Here is a 23,418-nt window from a genome sequence, read left to right on the forward strand (position 1 = left end):
AATTAAAAGAAATTCTAGTTTGTTTTCTCCCAAAAACCGTGTTTATTTCCCTTCTTTAAAATAGAAAACCTGTGCATAGACTAATATTTTTCTGATGTTTAAACTCTATCAACAAGGGTTTAGTAAAATATTAACAAATGGTACAGTATATTGGTAACAAATACATTCTCGTGAGTGTTTTTATGTCACACCCATAACGCAAAATGTCACATCCATAACGCTGAAATTGCCCATTAATATATTAAATTTGAGCTATTTTGTACATTTTGACAGCAAATCTAATATATGTGGGAATGTTATAGTTTATGTATGCTGTAACCGATCTGTATTAAGTCCATGCACATTTGTGTGCACTCTAGATGTTAAGTATACCTCTGCTTTCTATTTGAAGGATGCAAAAGTGCTTGCGGGTGAATCAATGGTGTGCGTTTAGGAGGAGGAGTGCTGGAGAAATGTGTATTCGGACTATAAAACAAATGGATACTGTTCCATTACTGTCTACTGTTAATACCTAATGCTTTTGAACAGTTACTTGCATCTATCCTCAAAGCACCATGTACAAGCTATAAATACCCAAACACCCTTTCTGTATCTCATGCAAGCACAGTCTCTCTCTGTGTGTACTCCTCGCTGTCAGACTCCACATTTACCTCACTTTAATCCATTAGCATGGGGAGAAAAAATCAACAGTGATGAGCTTAAGCCAAGCAAAGCAACTCGGGCACAAAGAAGACTTGTGCTGCTGATCCTTTGGCTTACACAAACTCGGCTGAGCAGTTAGACCCGCCTCACAACACGGACACTAAGTCAACAGCTTACACTATTCTTAGACTGACAATTTGAAGAATATTACAGAAAAACCCTTGAGCTTGTATTTCATGTGTGGGTTGTTTGGGAACAGTGTGTGGGGATGGGCTGTTGTGTTACAGTATATGGATGTAGGGCAGACAAAAGGCTAGAGACGGCCACATGTGATATAAATTTATAGGATATATGGGTGGTTTCCAGACAGAGATTAGACTAGTCCTAGACTAAAGAGTTGTCCAAACTGAAAACAACTTGCACTGACATCCTAAAATACATCAGTGCCTTTGCGCACAAGTAATGTTTTAGGAAGTAATGTTTGTTAAAACAATTTAATTTCGCAGGTATTGTTGTTGAGCTCAATGGAAGTGTGCTGCTCTGTGAAAAGGAAGCAGGAGGGACTGAGGCTATTAATAGGAGGTAGACAAAAGCTTGAGTTATGGGAAATGGAAATAAGGATCTTATTGCATGTAGTGCAAAGTTTCTAAGTGTTATGTTTTGGTGCAATCATTAAAGGGATACTTCACCCAAAAATGAAAATTCGGTCATCATTTACTCACCTTCAAGTTGTTCCAAATCTGTATAAATTTTCAAAAAAAAAATCAATCTTCTGATGAACACAGAGAAAGATATTTGGAAGAATGCTTATAACCAGACAGATTTTGCCCACCACTGACTACCACAATAGGAAAAAATACAATGGTAGTCAAAAGTGCCCCAGAACTGTTTGTTGTCCTACATTCAAAAATATATTTTGTGTTCAACAGAACAGAAAAAATGATAAAGTAAATTTTCCTACTATGGGAGTCAATGGGGGGAAGATCTGTGTGGTTATAAGCATCCTTCCAAATATCTTTCTCTGTGTTCATCAGAACAAGTACATTTTAGGAATTTTTGGGTGAAGTATCCCTTTAAAATGAGACTAAGTCTGAAATTGTGATTCCAAATGTGTGATAGCCTCACTGTTCAATGTGCTACGGTTTTATCTGGTCTAAAAACGCCTTGAGCAACTTAAGATCCCTAATGCTAAAATAGAAACAGATATGTTGGGTCTGATTCACATGTTTCCATGGCAACACTGGAGCTGAGATCTTAGCAGACAGAATGACTTCCATTAGTTTCCCCCTTTGCATTGAATCATCACTGGTCCTCTGCGACTGCGTCCTGCTCACAACACCATTTCTAACTGTATTCCTAAGGTTCCCTTTCATACCCTCACACTTGTTCTGTCATATTCTTTATATTTTTAATATAATAAAAAGTCGACTAAAACCACTTCACTCTTTGCCCAAAACTAATCTGGGGGGCCACCAACACAGGAAAAAAAATATGGCCAAACCTTATCATGGCAAACCATTGGTTTAAAATGACAGACTTCCGGTCTGTGTTAGGTTATAATATAAAAAAATATTTTATGTTTAATTTATATTATATTATAATTAATTTACATTTAATATTTTAATTTACAATAATTTACATTTTACGTAATATTACAATTAATATTTTAATGTATATTAATTGTATCCAATTCAATTAAAACTACTCAAAAGTTATTTATTTTTGAAGAGGTCTACCTGAAGTTATGCTTGGGCCTCATAATGTGTGTTTGTTGTTACCGCTGTAACAGTCTATATACAGGTCTATGTTGTTTTATGACAATTCTTTTATGATTATTTTATTTTGCATTCACATTTAACAATTTATTTGGCATTATCAGTGTAGTTAGTTGCCAACTGACACACAAAAAAAATTCACTTACTGTGTTGCAAAGAGACCATTGTCAAATGTGTGTTCATTTGTTATGCATGTTTTGAGAGTGCCCAAACACAGGCATGAACCATTCTGTCTTTTGACCTGTTTCAGGAATACTTTATCATCTCTCGAACATGGCATCAAGTTTGTCTTATCTGAGTCTGTGGAGCAGGACAGAAGAGGTACAGGCCTTTTGTTGGCTGTCCTGAGATGTCACATTGACTGTAGATATGGAGCGCTGCCCTGCTATCCAGCACAAAGACTCTCATCAGAGCTAATGCACCAACTGAAGTTCCTTTTCAAGTGTCTCTTGTGTCTAACAAACGAACCCATTCTCATCAATAGCGTATAAATAACACGCGCTGTTGCAATATCATGTAATACGCAGACCAAAGTTCAATTGTGCATATACAATACGTCTATTTTTGCGTGCATATGATACGCCAATTGTAGCGTGCTTGCATATTAAACAGCAATTTGTCCTGCTAACCAGTACCCAAACCCTAAAACTAATGTTAGCGTGTGTGCTTATTATTACCCAAGTGGAATTATTTTAATTATTTCAGTGTTTCCGCTTCATGTATGTTTCAAAATGGCTGCTCTCCACCGAGGTGCACGCAAACATTGGCGTATCATATGCACAATTGAACTTTGGCGTACATATTACACGATATTGCAACAGCGTGTTATTTATACGCAGATCGATGAGAACGGTTAGAACCTACATTTGGACCCTTGATGTTCACATATTATACCATGGTCTTTTTGAATACTGGATTCTGATTGGCTGGAAGGTGTGCATTAAAACCCTTTAACGCACAGGTAGCTCCAGTAAATTTGTTTACATTAGAAATTTAACTGAAAACATCACAGTAATTTTCACCTTTTTGGTCTAAAATTTCACTGTAAACATCAATAAAAGATATATGGTATAAGCGGGATAATCCACAGCTAGCCATGCGTTAAAGGATTTTAATGCACTTCGCAGAGGTTCATGGCCTCCACGTCGTGCATTAAAACCCTTTAACGCATGGCTAGCTGTGGATTATCCCTTACATAACAGCTGGCTCGAACGTGGGAAATCTGATAACAGATCACAGTTCATTTTTATTCCTCCCTATTCTGATATGCTATAGTTGAAAAATCCAACATAATGCAATTTCATGCATTTCACTGCTCATAAAGGGAGGATAAAAGTCTTCATTATGTTAGTGTTAATAACCATTCAAACAAGAAAGACTTTGCAATTGTGATTAACTTCCTTTTGAAGGTGTAATGATGCTCTTTCAATCTGATTCTAATTATAAATTCTAGTTCATTGCCAATGCTACCATAGATTGTGCCTATGCAACTAAAATTGTATGTTTTATGTTAGGTGTAATGATAACCTTTACAATCTGTCTCTTCCTGTCTAAAAGAACGATAAGGTTTGCTTATACATGAGACTGAGGTACTTTTGAGTTTTAGTTCTCAGTTTAGTTCTTCATTTTTAGTCTGAGGAGAGAAGTCATGCTCATAAGGCTGTGAATAATAATATAATATATCGGAAGCAAAAGAGGGGCTGCTGGAATGACTGTACAATGTCTATGTCCTTCTTTTAAGGCTTATTTGGTCAAAAGGTACAGCTACCAAAGACACTGTGTCATATCTTAATGTACTTTAACTCTCTGTGTGTTCGTTGCGATTCAGTGCACATACAGTACACTTAAGCAAACAAGATAAGAGTTATAAAGGTGAGCAAATATAAAGCTTTGTGGCACAACTAGTTTGTCCTTAAGCCATGTGACTCTTTATGATCTCATCCTGAAAGGTTTGAGTGAGTTTAGAAAAAAGCAACTGCAGACAAAGTTTCCGCTGACTGACATTAAGATCCTTGAATGTAAACGTCTGCTCTTGTAAAAAGCACAATGAAATAACTGTATGTGTACTTTACTAGGTTGGTATGATGTGTCTTGTGCCGTGTGTATGTGCACGTAAACTTGCTCACTGTGGCCAAAGTTCACGAGAACAGAAAAACCAGCTGTTCCTTTTACAGTTTTGTTTTGTGTCGTAAGTTTCATTTTGGTTTACAGGCACAAAGCACTGCATGCAAAACGATGGGACATTAGCTGTGTTCAGACAAATATACCACATAGTACAAATACCACTAAAGACTGAGAAATTTCAAGTATAGTTCACACCTAAATTAGTTTACAGGACCTAAAATAAAATTGTTGCCATGTTCTCATTTCAGAACTGTTTCACTTCCTTAGTGGAGATGAGCATGCTGATCTCGAAGTCATTTTGCCGACTTAGAAAAAACAAACATCAAAGGCAATTTATCATACAAGACCCATCGACATTCACAATGCCAATGTCACAGTGTGTCCATAGATACTGTATAAGAAGGGGTCTGGTTGTATTTCTGTGATTGCACAGTGAATCATGGCACTCATGGCACAACATATTTCAACATGACACAGAAATGTGGAATGGGTCTGTGCTTTAACACTCTTCCTGTCTGACTGCCTATTTACTGTAAATTTGTGGGAGGCGTCAATCAAACGGTCCATGGCCTGATGATTCATAAATAACAACGTGGGACAAACTATTTCAATCAGACCTGAGCCCCTCTGTTATGTTGGGAGTCTTCTGTCGGGGTTGCTCATTTTAATGATATTGTTCCACGTGCTCACTGAACATAAGGTTATGCCACATTCCTCTCTGCATTTGTTGTTTAGCATGAGCCCTTAACTATGGTATGTTTCTGAGTGTTGTTATTGGCTGGATGAGAGAAAGAGGCAGACCGCCCTCTTCTGGACACATGAGGTAAAATAAACCTGCTGGGGTGTGTATAAAGTGTGGAGTGGAAACCCCATGATGTTGTGTTCCACATCAGCTGTTTAGTGAAAAACATGTTTAATAGGTTCTGAATCAAACAAATTAAATGTTCAGATGTTAATTTGATTTAATATTTCACATATTTTCAAACACATACAAACCATGATGGGAACCATACAAAGGGCATTATCAGCAGCACCTCACCAAAAGGCATCTTTCACCCAGGATAATGGATGTGGATAATGAACTCATGAGATGTCTCACTGATAATAGGAAGGAAAGGTAAGTATGCTATGTATTTCTATAATCATCTATCCCCCAAACACAGAGGATGCCTAACCGACGAACCAGTGAAACCTCTTTTCCTCTATTCATATTCTTGACTATCCCCCCTGTCATGCATAAGGCGTGGGAAATGTCCTATTGGGCAATTCAACTGTGCTGATATTAAGCGATTAATCAGTAGTCATTTGTAACAAAACAAAAAAATAGTAAAATGTCCACAAAACAAAATGTCTACAAGTTGGAAACCAAAAATCTGTCATATGATCTTAACATACATTTTAAATGAATAATTGCTGAATTTTCCCATAATTTCCAGTACTTGTTTTGGAGTTTTTGCCTATTGAATGTGGATGACATCCAGCTATTGATGTGGCAGTTTGCCTGATAGTTTTATTCAATGGCTCTTTCAGATAACAAAACACAAGAGTGCGTCTTTAATACAAGCAAAAAAATGTTTATTTGGATTACAACACTACAACACTTTTGTGAAGCAAAAATGAGGGTGGAAGACAATGGGGTGTTATTTTTTTTTAAATGCTACATATTCTTTTTCGATAGGTTATGCTTTCTACAAAATAAGTCCATTCCTACCTCTTTTCGTGGTTTTAAAAGTTAAATATCCGCATCCAATGTCTCCAATCAACGTGATGCGTCAGCAACGTGACATAAAAGCCTGCATAGTTAAAAATTCAGTAAAATATCTGAACCTCTGTCTATCCACATGAGATACATATTAATCGGAAGCTCAGACTATGACCTCTACGTCATTTGTCAATTGAAAAAAACACACCGTCGCCGGCAGAAACCCCTTGGTGGACACAGCCCCTAAAGCTTGTACACACCGGGACGATAATCGCACGCGCTTATCGCCAGCGTTTTTCGAGGAGTTTTTCGGCGTTCATACTCAAACAATTTTAATTGCAGATGAGCCCAGTGAACGTGCAAAATCACTCCCTGACATAGATGGCGCTTAATGAAAAACAGAAATACCCCGGTACAGTAAAGTGGCGCTGCACAACTTAATGCTTCTGACACACGCTTGGCACACAGAAGAAGAATTCATCTTGCTTCCTCTTCATCAATGTGTGCAAGTTGTGTTTTACTGTAACTTCAGCAGCTCCAGGCACGTGAACAAAAGCTCCAATCTCACTGGTCGGCTAGTTTTTAACACAGTTTTTTTTTAAATGACGCTTTTACGCCTGCCGTTTTGCGCGTCGCTGTGCACACTCACATTGGCGCCCTTTGTTTAGTCATGAGGCATTAAGCCACGGTCACACTTGACTTTACCCTCCATTGACTTCCATTCATACAGGTTGCAGCTGAAGTCAACTGAAGCGCATAAGTGTAATTGATTAATCTTGTCTTATTGAGTTTAAACGCTCGACTCTACCTGCGCGACTCCACCGAGCAAGGACACTGACAAGGCACTTGAGTATTGCACCTCAGTATTAACTTTTTGCTCTTCTGTTTATTCTCTTCTTGTTATTTGTTATTCCTTTTTCCCCATTTTTGACTATGTGTTTTCAAATCCCTACTGTCAGTACAATTCGTAAATCACTGTTATCACGTAGAAGGCCACGCAATGCTAATAATCTGCGCACTCTTTCAGCATCCACAACTACCTCAATTACATTTCCCATTGGTTTATGAAACTGCCAATCTGCTTTAAACAAAGCAGATGTCATCACAGCTAATGCTAAACATTCTGGTCTTTCTCTTTAAGCACTTACTGAAACCTGGATCAGAGGACACTGCCACACCGGCTGCCCTCTCAAATAACTACACTTTCTCCCATAGCCCACGCATATCAGGGAGGGGTGGAGGAACCGGTCTACTTATCCCCAATGACTGGAAATTCAAACAGCTTGCACTCTCGTGTGACAACATCTCCCTCGAGTCACATGCTGTTACTATCATCCACCCTGTTAAAACTCATGTTGTGGTTATCTATCATCCCCCAGGTCAGCTTGGGAATTTCTTGGAGGAGTTGGATACGCTTCTGTCATCCTTCCCCAAGCATGGTACTCCTCTGGTGGTACTTGGAGACTTCTACAACCACCTTGAAAAACCACAGGCTGCCAACTTCAGCAACCTGACTGCGTCGTTTGACCTCAAGCGAGTTCCCACTTCAGCAACCCATAAGTCTGGTAATCAACTATATCTTATTAACACTGCTCCACTCATCACTCCCAGGTCACCCCGCTGCACACATCGGATCATTTGCTTATCACTCTTGATGTTGACCTAACTTCTCCAGACACTACACATGCTTCCCCACTGGTCACATTCCAGCGCAACCTACTAACACTCTCTCCCTCCCGCTTATCCTCTGCAGTCTCTGCCACGTTCCCTCCCTCTGAACAGCTCTCTCTCTTGGATTCTAGCAGTGCCACCGACACTCTTTGCTCCACACTAACCTCCTGCTTAGACAGCTTATGCCCTCTAACATCTAGGCCATCTCGTGCATCCCCTTCTGCCCCCTGGTTATATGATGTTCTCCGTGAGCATCGCGCCATGCTTAGGTCTGCTGAGAGAAAGTGGCACAAATCTAAAGAACCTACTGACCTCTGTCTCTATCAGTCTCTCTTCTCTACTTTCTCTGCTGAAGTCTCCTCTGCAAAAACCCAGTACTACTCTTGTACTCTCTTTAAAACCTTCTCTGTTCTTCTTTGCCCGCAGCCTCCATCGGACTTATCAGCTGATGATTTTGCATCTCTTTTCGTAAAGAAAATGACCACCATCAGCAGTCAGTTCTCTGCGCCGCCACCTCTTGATCACGCCCAAACCCCCGACACATGCGCGTTCCCCTCTTTCTCTCTCCTATCTGAAGATGATGTCTCCAAGGTCATGTCTTCTAACCACCCAACTACCTCCCCGCTAGATCCCATCCCCACTCATCTCCTCCAGGCCATCTCTCCATCGGTTGTTCCTGCTCTGACCCACATTATCAACTCGTCTCTCACCACTGGTACATTTCCCACAGTCTTCAAAGAGGCCCGTATTACCCCACTACTGAAGAAACCCACTCTTAATCCTGCACTGTTAGAGAACTACAGACCTGTATCTCTCCTCCCCTTCATTGCTAAAACTCTTAAACGTGTTGTGTGTAACCAGCTCTCATCCTTTCTCACCCAGAACAACCTCCTGGACAGCAACCAGTCTGGTTTCAAGAGTGGTCATTCCACTGAGACTGCGCTGCTCTCTGTCATTGAAGCCTGCCAGTCTCAGGGCTCATCTGTACTTATCCTACTGGATCGATCTGCCACCTATGACACCGTTAACGACCACATACTCCTGTCGACCCTCAAGGCTATGGGTGTCTCTGGAGTGGTGCTACAATGGTTCAGGTCTTAACTCACAGGTAGGTCATTTAGAGTATCCTGGAGAGGTGAGGTCCTCTCAAATCCTCTCAAAAAAGATGAGTCCCAACATCTCGACACAGGGGTGCCTCAGGGCTCAGTGCTTGGTCCGTTGCTATTTTCTGTAGACATGACATCCCTAGGCTCTGTCATTCGGAAACATGGCTTTTCCTATCACTGCTATGCGGATGATACACAACTCAACCTGCCATTTCAGCCGTTTCTGCACGCATTTCAGCATGCCTAGCCGACATTTTGCTCTGGATGAACGACCATCACCTGCAGCTGAACCTTGCAAAAAAAAGAACTGCTTGTAATCCTGGCCGACAAAAAGATTCATCACAACTTCTCCATTCAACTGGGCTCATCAACCATCAAATCTTCCAGAACTGCCAGAAACCTGGGAGTGGTGATCGACGATCAGCTTAAATTCACAGATCAGGTTGCCAGCACCACCCGGTCCTGTGGATTCATCCTCTACAATATTAGGAAAGTTAGACCTTTCCTATCCGAGCATGCTACGCAAGTGCTAGTTCAGGCTCTTGTTCTGTCCAGACTGGACTACTGCAATGCGCTACTGGCTGGACTTCCAGCTTGCACAACCAAACCTCTACAAATGATCCAGAATGCAGCGGCAAGAGTGGTCTTCAATGAACCGAAGAGAGCGTACGTCACTTCTCTCTTCATTAAGTTACATTGGCTCCCTATAGTCGCTCGAATCAAATTCAAGACTCTGCTCCTGGCCTACAAGACCACCACTGATTTTGCACCCCCTTATCTTCACTCGCTTATGCAGACTTATGTACCCGCCAGATCCCTAAGCTCTGCAAACGAATGACGTCTTGTGGTGCCATCCCAAAAAGGTAAAAAATCTCTCTCACGTACCTTCGCTGGATCTGCCCACTGCTACAAGATCAGCAGATTCTGTAGCCATATTTAAGTATCGTCTGAAAACACATCTCTTCCGTCAACACCTTGACTGATCAGTTCTGACTTCTATCTCTTTTCTACTAAAACAAAAAAGAAAGCTCTGTATACTGTGGAAGGCTATATGAGACTTTTTTCTTGCACTTATGCTTTTTGTTGTCCTTATGTTGTTCCAATTGCTTCCATTGTTTCCCTTATCTGTAAGTCGCTTTGGATAAAACTGTCTGCTAAATGACTAAATGTAAATGTAATTCATACGCATGCGAAAGCGACAGACCAGAAACGTAAGCCCGTCCAACAATATTTAGCATTTCGCTGCGTAGCAAAGTTCAAGTTTGGTGAACTCTGACGTGCGAATTCGCGACACGTGAGTCCGTGAGACCAATAGAAGGTCAAAACGTCACAGCGTGACCTCTCAGTACAGAAATGTAAAAAATGTAAGAATCGCTCTCGCCCATTTTAGTACCACCGTCCGAATGATCTTCGCTTGCTCAAAGTCAAGTCTGACCATGGTTTTAAACGTCGACGATAAACGCACGTGATTATCGTCCAGGTGTGGACAAGCCTTTATGGTTGACATTTTATTCCGCAGTAACGGAATATTCCATCATATCGCCCAGCCCTAGTCTTGTGTTTACTCTTCACTTCTGTTCAAATCTGCATATGGCTTATTGGTATTAGCTTTATTTACTTTTTTATTAATTCCTTATTCTCAACTTTATTTATATAGCGCTTTTTACAATTTTCATTGTTACAAAGCAGCTGTACATGAGACATATTGAATATAAGCAAAACAATTAAAGTTGTACCTGAAAAAACAAGAAAAAGGTGAAAACACAGAAAACAGACATACCCACATACAAAACACACCACACACACAATATGCACACGTACTAACACACATAGACATAGACACACACACACGGAAGCGCAGACTTACAGACGCGCAGACACACACACACGTACACAGACAAGAACGTACAGACACACATGCACACACGCAGAGTGAGATCACACATTTAAGATAAAGGAGAGAGAAGCACATGTCAAATATAACAGACTATAAATTCCTATATGCAATATTAATTAAGTAAAACTTTAAAATTCTAAAGCAGCCCCCCGGCCAGGCAAATGGTGCAAAAAACAGTATGCAAACGGTGGCGAGGAACCCAAAACTCTAATCGAGAAAAAAAATCTCAGGAGAACCCAGGCCCAACCAGGGGATTCCAGTTCCCTTCTGGCAAAAGCTGCTGCCTCTGCACAAGCTCGACAGAGCTTGCACAACAAGGCTAAATAAAAATAAATAAACTTACTAATAAGGTAAATTATATTATATATATTTAAGATTATCATTAATAATCTAACAGCATTTGAAATTTTGTGGTGAAGACGTGTCGAGTGACCGCGTCCTTCTTTATCCAGCTCTATCATCTCAGCTCTTGTCAGGTCGCCGCTTTCCATTCTCTGCTCTACCATCAGGTCTGGCCATGAACTGCATCCTGCTCACTGTGGTAACCTTGGAACAATGAGACAAGACTGGCTGAGAGTAGAGTACTGCAGGGGCGCAAAAATGGGGTATGCAGTATATGCGGTGCATAGGGGGCGCCATTGGCGCCATTGTGCCAAAATATTATTTATGTTTTTTTACATAAAACTATAAAATATAACGAAAAAGTCATTATCTAAAACGTTTTAGTTTCACTTTTGTCTAGCATTTTAAACGAGTTCAATAAATATATAATTTATTTAATCAATCACTCTTTGACAGTCAAATGACCAAATGGATCGAGCAAAGAAACTCCCCAAAGTGCAGAACAGAACATGAAAATGAAAAGTAAATTGACAAGTAAAAAACAAGTTATTTAACGTTGCCTGAGAGGTAGTTCATATTATAATACAATATCAGGTCACCTCTAGGCCTACATCTTTGGCGCTTATAAAATAAATCTATGTTTGTGAAGGAGCTTTATAATTACATTCGGGAGAGTCTGAGACGGTTGTTAAAGCTGTTAAGTCTCCCACTATCACGCATTATCGGGTTCTTCATTAATCGTCGGACGCGTTTTCCCCATATGACGACGAGAGCTGTGCAGTTTGAACGTCAGGTCCGTGTCCTTCACATAACGCGAGCAATTGCGTCTTCTGCAAACAGCGCGCAGAACAGAGCACCGAAGATATTGCGTGTGGACACTGAAACAGCGCAATGATTGACAGGATGACAGAGACAAGAGCGCAAAACAAGGTTTGTTAATAAAGAATCATTTGAGCGTCAATGTAAGTGAGTTTGTCTTTGTTTTACTTTAATGATGTTTTCATAAAATGTGAACCACAAACTAAAAATGCTTAAAGCAAGGGGAAAATCCAAAGATTTTTTATTTATTTGCGTTATAATATCTGTTATCCATCTTATTTCGTTTTTTCAATAATATTTTAATTATAAATGCACAGTAAAGGTATGTTTAACATAGGATATTTTATTGTTGTGTTTTTATTAAATATTAATGAACCACAAACTAAGCATTCGTTTTAAAGTAGGCCTAAGTGGGAAAAAAACAAAGACCATTTGTATATTTGCGTTATACAACGCGAGTATATCATGTGATACGTCTTATTCGTCTTATTCTGATAATAATAAATAATGTTAATAATACTTTTTGTTGAAGGAAAGGGAATTGTCAGGATCTGGGACTATTGTTTCTTGTTTTTTGCCACTAGAGGTCACTGTTTCACCTGTTGTTCACATTAGCGTCATTGTCTTCACCTGTGCCTCATTTCTCCCCAGTGTATTTAAGTTGCCCTTTGTTCTCTGTCTTGTGCTTGGTGTTTAACGTCCAGTAGCCTACCTTTCGAGCAGTCACTAGCTTTATCTGGTATGTCTTCAGTCTCAAGTTTCTTTTGATATGTTTCTTTTTCAGACCTTGGACATTGTGGATTTTTTTTGTTGTACTTATTGAAGATCTTTTTGTTTGACTCATCCCGATTGGATTGCGTTTGTTTTTTCTTTTTTTTTGGATATACCTTCTCATCCCGATTGGATTACCTTTGTTTTCTGGATTGTTTTTTGGAACCTTTTTTAAAAATGTTATCATTCACCCCTAGTCCTCTTGTGTGCGTCTCTCTCTGATGGGTTCATCATTTCCCCTGTGGCTCTGTGGGAGATAAGAAGTCTCATACATCGGAGACCCGAGTTCGAGCCCCGCCGCTGACAGAAACACCAAAACATACTTCATGGACCCAGAGACGCCCACCACCCGCGATCGCTCAACATGAGAACTCACTGCTAGCCCAACAGGAAGTTTTGAATGCCAAACACTCACAACTGTTGGCCGACATCACCACTTCTATCCGCCAGATCTTTGACCGGTTATCTCTACCTCAAGCCACCTCTCCAGCGTCCGCCACTGTCTCTGTTCCTAACCTTAAAGCACCCACCCCCTTTGCTGAACCACGCTTACCTCCACCTCAACGCTACACTGGAGAACTCAGCGCCTGTCATGGATTCCTGACGCAGTGCTCCCTCAGCTTCGAGTTACAACCCTCATCCTTCCCTTCAGACAGAGCGAAGATCGCTTACCTCATCACTCTTCTCTCTGGTAAGGCCCTCGCCTGGGCTACAGAAGTTTGGGAGGCCCAAAGCCCGTTTTGTGCAAGCTACACTGCCTTCGAGAAGGAATTCAGGAGGGTATTCAATCACCCCATTAGTGGCCGAGAGGCATCTAAACGACTGTTGTCTCTTCAACAGGGTGGACAAAGTGCTGCAGAGTACGCCATCCAGTTCCGTACCGTTGCGGCAGGAAGTGGCTGGAATGACGAATCGCTCATGGTGTGCTTTCAAAATGGTCTTTCAGAAGCGCTCCAGGACGAGCTGGTTACACGTGAGCCGTCTACCACTCTCGAGTCCATCATTGACCTTGCAGTCCGGTTGGATAACCATTTGAGAGAGAGGAAACTGAGCCGCCGGTTGTTTGTTCCTATTGCCCCCCCAAGTAAACCAGAGACATTATCACAGTCCCCAGATATTCCTGAACCCATGAACTTGGGTGGTTCCCGTCTTTCCTCGTCTGAACGAGACTGCCGTATGAGGGAGCGGTGTTTCCTATACTGTGGCCTTCCGGGACATTTTCGTTTGGGTTGCCCTGAACTCTCGGGAAACGCCCGGTCCCGTACAGGCAAGGAGGGACTGTAACGGGAATAACCCAGATGCCTCCTCCCTCCAATTCAGGACTGTACCTTCCTGTCACTCTCACCTGGGGTAGTTGCAAACTCCAACTGAAAGCCTTAGTAGACTCAGGGGCTGCTGGAAACTTTATTGATCTTTCTCTAGCCGAAGGACACAAGATCCCCTCTGACCATCTTTCCAATCCCCTGTCTATTACTGTCGTGGATGGCAGGCCCTTGGGTTCTGGAAAAATAACCCATCTTTCCGCCCCGCTAAGGCTATCCATCCAGCGACACCAGGAAGAGCTACAGTTCCACCTGATACACTCCCCAAAGTTCCCAGTTATCCTCGGACACCCCTGGCTTCTCAAGCATAACCCTCAGCTAGACTGGTCCTCGGGCACTGTCTCCAGTTGGAGTCCCGCATGCCGTCTTACCTGTCTCACCCTAGAAAATCCTGACCCTGCTCTCGAGTCCCCTGAGTTCCTAGACCTGTCCCGAGTCCCGAGCCACTACCACTATCTCAAACAGGTATTTAGTAAGCGCAGGGCCACCTCCCTATCGCCTCACCGTTCTTATGACTGCGCTGTGGATTTACTGCCAGGCACATGTCCCCCCCGAGGGCGCATATTCTCCTTATCCTCTCCCGAACGTGAGGCAATGAAAACCTACATTGAGGAGGCTCTAGCTGCAGGGATCATCCAACCATCTACCTCCCCGGCTGGAGCTGGTTTTTTCTTTGTGGGGAAAAAGGACGGAGGATTACGCCCCTGTATTGATTACAGAGCTCTCAACAAGATCACCATCCGTAACCGCTACCCCCTACCTCTCATGGCCACAGCCTTCGAGCTACTCCAAGGATCTTCCATTTTCACCAAGCTTGACTTGCGTAACGCTTACCACCTTGTGCGCATTAAACAAGGGGATGAGTGGAAGACTGCCTTTAACACCCGACTGGGCACTACGAGTACCGGGTCATGCCCTTTGGCCTCACCAACGCCCCCGCTGTCTTCCAGGCCCTGATTAACGATGTTTTGAGAGACATGCTCAATCAGTTTGTATTGACATCCTGATTTTCTCGAGTTCCCTCCCACAGCACATAGAGCATGTTAGCAGAGTCCTCACCCGCCTTCTGGAGAATCATCTCTATGTTAAACCAGAGAAATGCGACTTTCATGCTGCCCGAGTACAGTTCCTGGGGTACATCATAAAAGCAGGCCACATTCAGATGGACTCCCAGACGGTTCTGGCAGTTAAAGACTGGCCTATCCCTACCTCCGTTAAGGCAGTACAGCGGTTTTTAGGCTTTGCCAACTTCTACCGCAAGTTCATCCTCAATTTCAGCTCTGTTGCAGCCCCTCTGTCAGCCCTCACCAAGGGGAAGAACACGCACTTCCAGTGGAGCTCCAAAGCTGAGCTGGCATTTAACGAACTCAAGCGTCTTTTCACCTCAGCACCCATTCTCACCCTTCCCGTATCTAACAAGCCTTTCGTGGTGGAGGTGGATGCTTAGGACGTAGGAGTGGGAGCAGTGCTCTCTCAAAGAGGTGATGACAACAGGCTTCACCAATGCGCCTATTTCTCTCGCCGCCTTACACCCTCGGAGAGGAATTACCAAGTGGGAGACAAGGAGCTACTGGCAGTTAAATTAGCTCTGGAGGAATGGAGACACTGGCTTGAGGGGGCCAGACATCCTTTCCAAGTACTTACTGACCACAAGAACTTGGAATACATCCAACAAGCCAAAAGACTCAACCCCAGCCAGGCACGCTGGTCTCTCTTTTTCAACCGTTTCCAATTCATCCTGTCTTACCGTCCTGGTTCAAAGAACCTCAAGCCTGATGCCCTGTCTAGAGTTTACGCCAACAATAACCAAGAAGGTCCTATCACGCCTATTATCCCCGAGTCTAAAGTTGTGGCTCCTATGAGGTGGGAGGTGGAATCAGCAGTAAGACGCGCACAGACTCAAGAACCAGATCCGGGAAGAGGTCCCAACAACCGCCTATTCGTTCCGAAGTCTGTACGTTCCAAGATTCTCCAATGGGGTCACTCCTCTCGTTTGACCTGTCACCCAGGCACTGACCGCACCCTTGAGTTACTCCAAAGGAGATTTTGGTGGCCAAGTATGAAGGAGGATACTAAGACTTTCGTGAAGGATTGCACCACATGCAATCAGAGGAAAGTTCCCCATCGTGCACCCCTTGGATTCCTCCACCCGTTATCCATTCCGAGACGACCCTGGTCCCACTTATCAATGGATTTTATCACTGGACTCCCACCATCTCGAGGTAATACCACTATTATGGTCATAGTCGACAGGTTTTCTAAGGCCGCCAAATTTATCCCCCTACCCAAATTACCTACAGCCAAGCAGACTGCCGAATTAGTGAATAACCATGTGTTCCGAGTGTTTGGCATCCCACAGGACATAGTCTCGGATCGGGGTCCCCAGTTCTCCTCCCGCTTTTGGCGAGCCTTCTGCCAACTCCTTGGGGTGTCAGTGAGCCTCTCCTCAGGCTTCCATCCTGAGTCTAATGGTCAGACAGAGAGGGTGAACCAGGACCTAGAGACCACCCTGAGATGCATGGCGGCCAGTAACCCCTCTTCTTGGTCCACGTTCATCATGTGGGCGGAATATGCCCACAACACCTTGCGCAGCTCTGCCACAGGCAAGTCCCCCTTCGAGTGCCAGTTCGGATACTCTCCCCCACTGTTCCCGGAACAAGAGATCGAGGTTGGAGTTCCCTCGGAGCAGTTATTCGCCCGTAGCTGTAGTCGGAAGTGGTTACAAGTCCGCCGCAAGCTCCTCAGAGTTTCTCAGCTGTACCAGAGGCAAGCCAACCGCAAACGCAGACCAGCTCCCACTCTCCGTCCTGGACAACGCGTCTGGCTGTCCACTAGGAACCTCCCCCTCAGAGTCGAGTCCCGAAAACTGGACCAACGCTACATAGGCCCATTCAAAGTGGAAAGGAGAGTTAACCCTGTAACCTATTGTTTATACCTACCCAGATCTTTAAAGATCAATCCCACCTTTCATGTTTCCCCGTTAAAACCTGTTGTCTTCTCTCCTTTTGCTCCAACAGGCAGACCTCCTCCTCCGCCTCGCATGATTGGAGGCCGGCCAGCGTACACAGTCCACCGCATACTGGACTCCCGTCGAGTACAAAGATCACTTCAGTATCTTGTGGACTGGGAAGGCTATGGCCCGGAGGAGCGCTCCTGGGTTCCTGCTAAGGACATTTTGGACCCGGATCTCATCCGAGCTTTCCACGCTCTTAGACCCGATCGTCCTAGAGGGAACTTCAGGAGCCGTTCCTAGAGGAGGGGGTCCTGTCAGGATCTGGGACTATTGTTTCTTGTTTTTTGCCACTAGAGGTCACTGTTTCACCTGTTGTTCACATTAGCATCATTGTCTTCACCTGTGCCTCATTTCTCCCCAGTGTATTTAAGTTGCCCTTTGTTCTCTGTTCTGTGCTTGGTGTTTAACGTCCAGTAGCCTACCTTTCGAGCAGTCACTAGCTTTATCTGGTATGTATTCAGTGTCAAGTTTCTTTTGATGTTTATTTTTCAGACCTTGGACATTGTGGATTTTTTTTGTTGTACTTATTGAAGATTTATTGAGGACTCATCCCGATTGGATTACGTTTGTTTTCTTTTCTTTTTTGGATATACCTTCTCATCCCGATTGGATTACCTTTGTTTTCTGGATTGTTTTTGGAACCTTTTTTTATTAAAAAGAAAAGACTTATTCACCCCTAGTCCTACCCCTATGTGGGTTCATCATTTCCCCTGTGGCTCTGTGGGAGATAAGAAGTCTCATACATCGGAGACCCGAGTTCGAGCCCCGCCGCTGACAGGAATAATCTAAATGTATAATTTTAAAGATCAAAATAAGTTTATTTCCTCATCAGCACATCTCTAATGGGCTACAACTCGATTGTTACTTATATTTGGGATTTTTAAAGAAGTTTTATTGCTTAAAACTTGACAAGTTTTTTTGTTAAAGGTTTTAAATGTCAAAATTCTAAGCTACATAAGTGAAACTCACATTTCAAAGAATACAATGAATAGCCTTATTTGAAGTCTTCTTTAGTTATTATAAGCAAAAGATCAATTTAAAAACTGTTTAGCCTGTTATCCGATTAATCAAAAAAACAATCGTCCAATTATACGTTTATTAAAATAATAGGGTTTCTGCCCTAATTTATTGTGTATGTCTGAACATAAAATTTATGTACTTTTACTACTTTTTGCTCCTTTGTTTCATTATTTTCAGAATTTTATTTATCTTTTCAGAATTGTGTATCTGTTACACTGTGAAGCAGTTGGAAAAGTGTTTCTGTAAAAGGAAACCTTTATGCATCTGTTATAGATGCAAATCTGATTGTCACCTTCACATGATGTAAAATAGAATGACTCCAAAGGTAATATACAACTTGTCTGCGGATTTTTTATTTGTTGTGTGTTTTCTATATTGGGGTGGCCGATGGGGGGCGCCAATACTGATCTCGCATGCCCCTCAGAAAATGTGCAGTTGCGCCGCCTTGGCATAGGCTGTTCTGCATCCTTTGATGCAACAAGTACATCAGTTGTGTTTTTGGTTCCGTTGATCTAATAATGCAGCTAACCCTGCAGGCTTTCACATCTAGTTCGATTGCCTGTACCGAACACTAGTTCGATTTCTCCCCCCTCCTCCCTCCCCCGCTGGTCTGTGTTCACATTGTAATTTTTGCATACGAACTGCGGTGCGCTTGCGTCATCAAGCGGCGGCCACGTACTCATGTTGCTGGGTTACCGCTATGAAGGCGACAAGGCGCCAAAATGGATGTAGCTGCTCGCATCACTTTTGTTGTTCTTTTTTTGAACCTTTGGATTTGCTTGCAAAGAAAAGATACAGAAACACATTTGCATTTGTCTGCCGCAAATGTATTACGATTGTTCCGAAGAGAGCGGGCTTTCCGCCAGAGATTTTTCATCAAGGTAAGTGAGCATATATACACACACACACAAGCACACGCACGAAAAGCATGCGTTTTACGTCATCAATAGCGGTTCACTTCCGCGATTTGGTACGATTGCGTTCATATCAGCAGCGAAACGTACTGGAGTTCACATGAACCGCACCCCAGACCTCCCTTTTAAGCGGACTCGGGTACAGTTCGCGGGTGCGCACCCGGGTTCAGAAGACAGCGTTCACATCACCCAAACGAACCGAACTATGACGTTAATCGAACCCGGGTGCGCACCAAAAATGCTAATGTGAAACAGCCGTCAGAGGATTTATATTATGGAAGTGTAGTGTATGCAAGATTAAAAAGATGCGTCTTTAGTCTAGATTTAAACTGACAGAGTGTGTCTGCCTCCCGGACAGTGCAGGGAAGACTATTCCAAAGTTTAGGCGCTAGATAGGAAAAGGATCTACCACCTGCACTTGATTTTGAAATTCTAGGTATTACCAACTGACAGGACGCCTGAGAGCGTAATGCACGTGAAGGACTGTAATACAAAAGGAGTTCATTCAAGTACTGAGGAGCTAAACCATGTAAGGCTTTATAGGTAATAAGCAAGATTTTAAAGTTAAGCGATGCTTTATAGGTAACCAGTGCAAGGTTGACAGAACCGGGCTAATATGTTCATACTTTTTGTACGTGTAAGAACTCGAGCTGCCGCGTTTTGGACCAGTTGGAGTTTTTGTAATAAGCCTGCAGGGCAACCACCTAACAGTGCATTACAGTAATCTAGTCTTGATGTCATGAATGCATGAATTAACTTCTCTGCATCTGACATTGACAGCATATGACGTAGTTTAGATATATTCTTAAAATGGAAAAACACAATTTTAAAGGTGTTGGCGACGTCGAATAGAACGCAAAGATTCTTTGCTGACGACGAGGGTTTTATGAAACATCCGTCAATAGTTAAGCAGTATTCTTGGTTGTTACGTAAGTCGTCATGTCCCTTTTTGTCGGTCTCTCTATGTTGTGTCGAGCCGACAGATGGGGTTCGCTCTTGAGAACCTATCAACTTCTGACTAGTTTAGAAAAGGCCAATGAAATTGGCGAATGAAATTTGCATGCCGGACTCCGCCCCCGGATATCCGGGTATAAAAGGGAGACGGCGTGCTGCATTCATTCACCTTTTGTTCTTCGGAGCCTTCACACTGATCGACTTCGAGACTTCAAACTCTACGCCGAATTCTTAACGAGTGAGCGCTGTCCCTTCCTGCAGCGACTTCCCCTGGGCGTCTCAGTTCCAGAAGTGTTTTTTTTCTCTAAAAGAGCAATTTCTCCAGCGTCATGTCCCTGTTCTCTGGGTGCAACACACTCATCGAGGAGGGGGACGGACACGATGTCTGCTTCCAGTACGCTGGGGCAGATGTTGTGGATACGTCCTGCCCGCACTGCGGGCGGTGACGATTCAGACGTTGCGTCATGGGTGGCTGTGTTCCCACGGGACTCAGCCACCACCTCGTTTGCTCCCCGTTCCGTGGCGGCAGGACTACGGCCCTGCCGTCCGCTACGGCAAGCAGCGAGGGTGATATGAGGATTACTGTGAGCGATAATCCGCCAGCCACTGGCTCACGGACCGTTCGACACCTCGTCTCGCTCGTCTGACCGTTCCCCAGGAGACGGTCCCACCGTCTTATTCCTCAATCACGTATTCGGACACGATGCGTGATGATGAGATGTCTCTTGCAGCATCGGGGGGTGACGTACTGCCATCCGACTCCGACGATTCCTCGGGCTCCCTCCCTCGGGGGGTCGAGCCCAGGAAGAAGCGGACGTCGAAATGTCAGCCATGCTTTCCCGGGCCGCCGTGAGTGTTGGGTTGCAGTGCCCGCACTGCCTCTCCCAGCGCTCGCGGCTGGCTACATGGTGCCTCGGGTTTGAGCGCGGCTCCAAGCCGCGCCCGCCCCCAGTGCCGTGTTTACCGGAAGTGCATGAGGAACTTAGTAAGACCTGGAACGCCCCCTTTCCGGCACGTTTCACGTCAAACAAAGTTCTGTCACCCTCTCTTCCCTCGAGGGTGAGGCAGCTAGAGGATACGTCGATGTCCCCCAGGTGGAGTGCCGCGCGGTGCACTCGTGCCCGCAGGCGGAGGCCACCTGGGGGCTCGACCTAGACTCCCGTCCAAAGCATGTGGGGTCTCGGCATCTCTGGTGTCGAGAGCTTACATTGCGGCGGACCAAGCTGCCTCCTCTCTCCACGCTATGGCTCCTGCCAGGCCAGGGCGTTGAGAGAGCTCCACGAGGGTAAGACCGACCCAGCGCTTATGCAGGAACTCCGCGCCGCCACCGACCTCGCTCTACGGGCGACCAAGGTGACCACGCGGGCCCTGGGTCGGGCGATGTCCACACTTGTGGTCCATGAGAGAACCTCTGGCCGAACCTTGCACAGATGAGTAACGCCGAGAAGGTCCGCTTTCTCGACGCACCCATCTCGCAAGGGGGGGGGGCTGTTTGGTGATATGTCGAGCCGCAGTTCTCGACAGTAAAGAAGCAGACAGAGGATATCAAGCATATCCCCCCCGCCGTGACTCGGCCGCCCTCGGCCATCGAGTCTCGTGCACCGTCTGCTTCCCAGCAGCCCAGGTCCTCTTCGACGCCCTCTGGCTCTGGCGCCCCCCACTCAGGCGGCCTCCCCGGAAGAGACATCGAAGAGGAGACCATCGCCCCGTGAGCAGCCGCGGCGAAAGCAGAAGCGGCCGTCATGGGAAGACCCCAGGGAGATCGAGAATACCATCGGGCCCGACCCCAGCCATTCCATCGCTGGGTGGTCGATCCGGGGCGGTTCCTGCCCCGTCCCAACAGCCCACTCTCTTAAGAGTTTCCTCTCTCTCTCTGGGTGTTTATCACAGCCGCTCTCACCCTCTGCACGACGGTGTTTGGCAACTCGACATTGCGTCACAGCGAGACCCAATGTCAAGGATAATCAGTAGCCCTCAGCACTCTCAGTTGACAGTGCGTTGTGCTGCATTATCGCCAGGCAGGTAAGTCAGCAGAGCCGATCTCCTCCCCAGGGGCTTCCCCACAGCAAGGAATCCGCACTGCCAGCCATCGAACCACCCCCTGGGAGGTCGATGAAGCAGATCGTACCCCTAGCCCCGGTCACGGTCCTGGTCCCTGGGAGCGTGACTAGAGCCCCCAAACCGTCACGGTGGCTACGGGATACGATCCTTCTCGGCTACGCGAACTAACTTTTCTGTCCCTGTCCCCACGAGTCTTCACGAAGATCGTGGAAGCCGCCCTCACTCCCCTCGGGGAGAGAGGTGTGCGGGTACTAACTATCTCGATGACTGGCTCATCTGGGCACACTCGCGAGATCTGTTGTGTACACACAGGGACCTAGTGCTCCGGCACCTAGATCGGTTGGGACCACAGGTCAACCGAGAAAAGAGCAAGCTCTCCCCTGTGCAGAGCATCCTCTTTCTCGGTATGGAACTCGACTCTCCACTCCTTTCGGTCTGTCCCTGTCCCCACGAGTCTTCACGAGGATCGTGGAAGCCGCCCTCACTCCCCTCGGGGAGAGAGGTGTGCACGTACTAAACTATCTCGACGACTGCCTCATCTGGGCACACTTGCGAGATCTGTTGTGTACACACAGGGACCTAGTGCTCCGGCACCTGATCGGTTGGGACCACAGGAGCGTGGCTGACTCAGAGCGCGCTCAGTCAGTGTTGAACTGCCTGAAACACTTCAGGCAGTCAGCGGTCCCCCTGAAACTTTCAGAGGCTCCTGGGCACATGGCATCCTCGGTGGGGGTGGTCCCCCTCGGGTCGATGCACATGCGACCGCTCCAACACTGGCTAGTCGGGTTCCCTGGAGAGCGTGGCACACCGGCAGCAGGCGTATGGTCATCACCCCTTTCTGCCGACGCACCCTGACGCCCTGGTCTTCAATGACCTTCTTGCGGACAGGGTCCCTCTAGGGCAGGTGTCAAGGCACGTCGTGGTGACGACGGATGCCACCCTGCAGGGTTGGGGTGCCGTGTGCAACGGGCACGCAGTGTTGGGGCGGTGGACGGGCCCCCGCCTGCGTTGGCATATCAACTGCCTAGAGTTGTTGGCAGTGCTACTTGCACTGAAGAGGTGGCAACCTCTCGTGCAGGGCAAGCACGTGCTGGTCTGGTCAGGACAGCACAGCTGCCGTGGTGTTATTAATCGTCAGGGTGGCATTTGCTCACGGCAGCTAACACGACTCGCCCGACGCCTCCTCCTCTGGAGTCAGCAGGTGATCAGCTCCCTGCGAAGCCTACACATATCCCAGGCGACCTGAACCAGACAGCCGACGCACTCTCTTGTCAGTCGACGCCTC

The 23,418-nt window shown here is 45.2% G+C and overlaps 1 pseudogene; it reads left to right on the top strand.

Annotated features, from left to right (window-relative positions):
* The first annotated feature begins 7,176 nt into the window (after positions 1 to 7,176).
* Positions 7,177 to 13,981, top strand: LOC130559265 (uncharacterized; annotated as a pseudogene).
* Positions 13,982 to 23,418: the final 9,437 nt, after the last annotated feature.

Source organism: Triplophysa rosa, linkage group LG9 (genome assembly GCF_024868665.1).
Source record: "Triplophysa rosa linkage group LG9, Trosa_1v2, whole genome shotgun sequence".
Lineage (NCBI taxonomy): Eukaryota > Metazoa > Chordata > Actinopteri > Cypriniformes > Nemacheilidae > Triplophysa > Triplophysa rosa.